Genomic DNA, 6,099 nt, shown 5'->3' on the forward strand with positions numbered 1-6,099 from the left:
GCATCCGTGTCATACCTTTAAAGAGTTTCTTTGATGGCTTCCTGTCTAGGGACTGGAGTAGGGGTAGGTAGTGACACGGAAGCCTTCCATGTCCTTCCCTCTCAAATATGTGGCTGCAATCATCAATATCACAGCAAAAGTGGCTTCCTTGTTCTTCACAGTCACCAGGAGCATGGAGCGAGAGCCTCCAGCTGTTTCTGGGAACAGCACAGACCATGAACACAGCTCATGGCTGTAGTCGTACCATGGATCCAGTCAAGGCCCTCAGAGGCAGCCAGTACCACAGACATCCCACATCAACATCTCTCCACCCCTACCCCCTACCCCCAACAGCAACACAGACCACAGACATCTACATGGCCTTAGGACATTAACACAGACCCTGGCTGGACCATGGACCCACACGTGGCCCTCAACAGAGCAGGGACCTGGACATCACCATGGACTCAAGTGGCACTAAGGCCTCTCTGATCAGTATCCCTCCCACCCCCGTGGCAGCACAGTCCACAAACATAGACATGGCCTCAGGCTGCAGCACAAACCACGGGCGTCCACATGGCCTTGGTGGTAACATGGACCACAGACATCGATACGGCCCCTGGCGTGACAAAGCAGACACAGCCTGGCTAGCTTCAGTAGCAACTGCCTGGCAAGGCCAAAAACCATCTTCGACAAACTAACTATCTGCATGTAGAAGAATGCAAATAGATCCATGGTTATCACCCTGCACAAAACTCAAATCCAAATGGAGCAAAGATCTCAGTAAAGAACCAGATACACTGAACTTGATAGAAGAAAGAGTGGGAGATAACCCTGAACTCATTGGCACAGGAGACGCCTTCCTGAACAGAACACCTACTAAGATCATCACTAACAGAACATGCACTAAGATCATCAATGAGTAAATGGGACAAGGCTGCGGGCTAAAGAATGGGAAACAATTTTTTTTTTTGCCAACCATATATCCAAAATATATAAAGAACTAAAAGAAAAGGTATCAAGAAAACAATCCAATTTAGAAATGGGGTACAGATCAAAATAGAGAATATTCAATAGAGGAAACTCACATAGCTGAGAAACACTTTGAAAATTGTTTAACATCCTTAGCCACCGGGGAACTGTACATCGAAACCATTTTTGGGTTTTTATTTTACACCCATCAGAATAGCTAAGATTAATAACACAAGTGACAGCTCATGCTGGCGAGGCTGTGGAGAAAGGGGAACGAACACTCCTTCATTGCTGGTGGGAGTGCAAACATGTATTGTCACTATGGAAACCAGTATGGTGATTCCTCAGGAAGATTGCATCTCTACTGGGTCTTGAGCATACACCCAAAGGGCGATTCATCCCACCACAGAGACACTTGTTCAACCATATTCATTGCTGTCATAACAGCCAGAAATCGGAAACAACTTAGATGTCCATCAATGGAAGAATGAATAAAGAAAATGTGGTACATTCACACAATGGAGTATTACTCAGCTGTTAAAAAAAAATTCATGACATGAAATTTCTAGGTGAAAGGATTCAGTTTAGGAAAAAAAAATCATCCTGGGCAAGCTATCTGAGACCCAGAAAGAGAAACATGGTGCGTATTGACTTACATGTGGCTATCAGCTGCTAAGATGATAACCAAGCTACAATCATGAAACCATGGAGAGTGGGTACAAAAAGTGATGAGAGGGAACAGACAGATCTTAGGAAAAGGAAACAGAACTATGGATGGACTGGGCAGTGGTGCTAGATCGGAAGGATCTAGTGGTGAGGGGGAGGAGAAGGGATGAGAGAGGGAACGTGAGGAGAGACAGCTAAAATGAAGGGCCATTGGAGGGGCAGTCTGCAATCCTAACACAGTGGAAGCTTCCTAAAATATGTGCGTGTGTGGAGATGACCTAACTGAAATGCCCAGATCAAAGGAAGAGCAAGCCCCAACTGGACATCTCTTGTCCCCAGTGAAGCTTCCCATACCGGGGATTGGGTTACATATAATTGAGTCGTTGGCCAAAGGAGTGCCACGGGAATCCCCAAAGAACCCATGTGTTGCCAAGGCAATAGTTTACTCTCCACAAATTGATAGCAAGGCCCCGTTACCACAAACAGCCCCTGCATGCCTCACTGAGCAGGAAGATGGCTGGTGCCTACAGAGAGCCTTCACCCTGTGCTTCTAGCACCATTGTTACAGGAAAGGACTCGCACGCTCTCAAAAGAGAAACAGACGCACAAGCCAGCTACCGATTGGCAACGGTTTCCTGCCTGGAAAATGTGCTAGGGCAATGGAGACCCAAAATTTACAGCAGTAAACCAACGGGTATCTGATTAATTCAAGGCCCACTCTATGAGGTGGGACCCATCCCTGATACTGCTTGGGTGGCCAAGAACCACAGACTAGATAGCCCAGGGGCCTAGGGTAAAAAAAAAAATTCTACTGGAAAAACAAAAGCAAAAACAAAAACACAACAAACAAAACAAAAACAAAACCGAAAAACACCCAAAACCAACGACAATAACAACAACAAAAACCAAAAAAACCAGCAGCGACAGAATAACTCCTAATGACACTCTGCTATACTCACAGATCGGGGTCAGCCATCATCAGAGAAGCTTCCTCCTGCAGCAGATGGAACAAATCCAGGGACCCACAGTCAGACATGCAGAGCGAGAGACCTTGGAACACTCAGTTCTCCACAGGACATCATCATCAGAGCCCTCCCTTCAGGGCTCAGGGAACCCTGTGGAAGAGGAGGAGTGTAGGAGAGTGTAGGAGAGAGGGGATGGAGGGCACAAGGAGAGGAAGACCTCTAAGTCAACATGATCAAAGCTCACGTGAACTCACAGAGACTCATGCAGCACGCACAGGTCTGTCTGAGTCTGCACCAGGTCCTCTGTACACACATGGCTTCCAGTTTAGAGTTTCTATGGGGTTTCTGGGTATGCACAGGAGTGGGTCTCTGATTCCCATGCCACCTCTTGGGCTCTTATACTTCTGTTTGTTTCTCTGGTCCAATTTCCGTTTGACGGTTTTTGTTTTATCTTACTATATTTTATTATTCTCCCCTAGAATCCTATTCCTTCTTAATGAAAGAGAGGGAAGGGGTTAGAGTGGAGGGGAGGTGGTGAAAACTGGGAGGAACAGAGTGGGGAGAATCCGTAATAAGGGTAAAGAATCTTTCTCCAGTAAAAGGAAAAATACATTAATGTATAAATATGTGAAATTTTCAAAGAATAAAGGTTTTTAATTGTCCTAATTGACAAACACTGTACACACACACACACACACACACACACACACACACACACACACACTTTTGATAGATGTATAGAAAGGCCAAACCTTAAGTTATTTAACAAACACATTACCTCATAAACTCGTCATTTGTGTGTGTGTGTGTGTGTGTGTGTGTGTGTGGTGTGATTAAAAACACAAAAACCTACTCTCTTTGAATTTTCAAGTGCACAGTTTGCTGCTTGCTACTGTATCCTAATGCCCTCCCTCCCTTCCTCCCTCCTTTCCTCCCTCCCTCCCTTTTATCTTCCTCTCTCTTCTTCTTTCTCTTTAATTAAACCAGGATAACTCTAGGGCTTTGCATAAGGAACTATGTAGAAACCCAAGGAATGAGACCCCCCAAGCATTTCCAACAGGGTTTTCTGAGCTGGACAGCCCCATGAGACAATCTCCCTGTTCTTATTTAATTGGTCCCTAAACAAGCTGAGAAGAGTCGGGCCTGACAGACAGCCATTCAGCTTCAGTGAACACAGCAAACCTCCCATTTGACTAAACCACTCTGTGGTCCCAGTAGCAGCATAAGAGAGTGGCACTGCCCAGGATGCTGGCTACCTGCACTGGAGTCACTTTCATGGGATGCATTAGCCTCACGCACTCATTTTAGTTCACATTTCCCTCAAAAGTGACACCTTTCCCTGTGCTTCCTGCCCATCTGTCTGTCCTCTTGTGCAAACCATATCTCCAGCCTTTCGTATATTTTTAACCAGCAGTATCTCTGGCCTATCTGTTATGGAAATCTGTGTGTCTGCGGCTCTCCCTGTGTCCCCTTAATGCATATGGCCTGAGTGCAATCTTTGTAACAGAAAACCGTAGTGAGCAGGACAGGATCTATAATACCACAGGCCACTTCTGCTGGACTGAGCTTGCAAATCAGTTTTCCAGGTCAAGAGTATTTACAATTCACACCGCAGAAGGTGCCTTTGCACCTACCTCCTCCTCCCAGTCGATACCCAGCCTGGTCAAGGTGAGCTCTGTTCTGACCTCCATTACGTCCAAACAGTCCTGTGCACTCCAGCCTCTGGCTCCTTTTGCTCTGCAGTATGTCTGTGAGGTTCACCCACGTTCTGGGGTTCCTCCACTTTCTGGGCAGTGACAGTTTGTCTGGTTCTGGTGCTGTCTGATACTTCATGGCATAAATATGCTGTGTTTTGGGGCTGTTTGCTTCCAACTTGGTGATACACGGAGGAATGTGATAAGTACGTGTATATCTGTGTTTTATGCGAGTGCCTAGTTACATTTCCACCCACGCAGTTTGTGGGTCTTTGCTTTCCAACACTTGCAGGTGACTGATCTGAATGTTAGCTCTTACATGATGTGTGTACCAGTGAATCTGTTTGCTTCACCCACGCGTCACCCGTTAAATGCTTGATGGCCTTTGACACCCTCTTTTAAGGAACTCCTATTGAGTTTTATAAACTTCAGGCTACATTTTATTTTCTATCTTTTGTGCTCTTGTTTTATATTTACAAGAGCTCTTTACCTATTCTGGGAAAGAATCTTCTGTCAGATATATGTGTGTGTGTGTGTGTGTGTGTGTGTGTGTGTGTGTGTGTGTGTGTGTGTCGTATTGTTTTCTCCTTGCTCATGGCTGTCGTTTCCCTGATGATCTGAGTTGAAGAGACAAGGTCCAGTCATCAGCTATTACCTTGCCTGCCCTCAGGAAGACAGTCGTGCAGGGCCATCCCCGTGCCTCTGCTCCCAAGTCGCAGCTGTTCTGACCTGTCTGCCTTCTTCTCTCTTGTGGCAGTGAGTTCTCAGGGACCCGCTCTTCCGCTCGGTATCCCTGCGAGGCAGCAGAGGCTGAGGGTTTTCTCTGGAGGAGAGCTGTTCTCTTTTTCTAACTGGTACCCAGACAAACAGAACTTGAAGGATGGAGCTGTGCTCTGCTCCCAGAGGAAGGGCCCTACCTATGGGGTAGTGGGCCCCATCCCCTTCCCTATCTCTTCAAAGTTCACTTTTCGGTCTGAGCCCACTCTGGGCTCTCTCAGTACAATCACGCATCCTTATCGAGTCCCTCGTGGCTCCGGTTTCCACTCCTTGCTGGGACAGGTGATCCTGACACCCCCTAGAGTGTCTTCTACTTAAGAGAATGCTTCGGGAGCTCTCAACAATCCAGGGTTACAATATAGAGTTACTCCCACCCGAGTGACAAGATCTTATAGCACAGGGTCAATATTTCCGCTGCAAGCTTGGGTCCGGTATCATCCAATCAGAATTCTACGCCATTGCGTTGCCTACCTCTAAGGCACAGTTAGAAGGGCTCTTCCTCCTCCTAAGGGGTTTTTCTAGTGACCAAGGCACAGCAGAAGTCCAAAAGTTTGTTGTGGAAAATGTTCACCCTCCTCTCTGCAAACCTTGTTTAAAAATTAATGTTTCTTCTGGCTGGATGTGAACAGCAAGACCCGGAAGCAAAGCAACGCCTGGAAGTCGGTCAGCAACGAAGACCAAATATCGTTATTTCACATTGCCAGCCACACTTCCCATTATTTCGGTATTACAGATATTAGACGCATTGCTAGACTTTCGTACTCAGTGTGCTAATAAAGAAGCAACTGTAATACGGGTACCAGATCACACTCTTTTCTAAAGTTACGTTGGTTAACTTATTTTACTAGAACACATCCTGTCACACACTTTATTCTGAGAAACAGTCGACAATGTTTTTTTTTTTTTTAAATTGGCAAAGGGACCTGGGTAAAATCATAAGAGAGGTTTAAAGAAGACAGCTCAAGGGTCCTCTGAAACCCACAGCCATGTCAAATGAGTGGGCGATGCACACAATCACTTGGCAGCCCCAGGCCTGGGATGGGAAC

General features: G+C 46.2%; 1 long non-coding RNA gene across 2 annotated transcripts in view; it reads right to left on the reverse strand.

Annotated features, from left to right (window-relative positions):
• The window catches only part of LOC120103470 (uncharacterized), a 54,016-nt gene that overhangs the window by 41,219 nt on the left and 6,698 nt on the right, over positions 1-6,099 (reverse strand). For both annotated transcript variants that reach the window (XR_005505657.2, XR_010052464.1), the window contains exon 2: positions 2,577-2,732. This is a non-coding gene — a long non-coding RNA (uncharacterized LOC120103470). The remainder of the gene's footprint in view (positions 1-2,576; positions 2,733-6,099) is intronic.

This window comes from Rattus norvegicus, chromosome 6, assembly GCF_036323735.1.
Source record: "Rattus norvegicus strain BN/NHsdMcwi chromosome 6, GRCr8, whole genome shotgun sequence".
Lineage (NCBI taxonomy): Eukaryota > Metazoa > Chordata > Mammalia > Rodentia > Muridae > Rattus > Rattus norvegicus.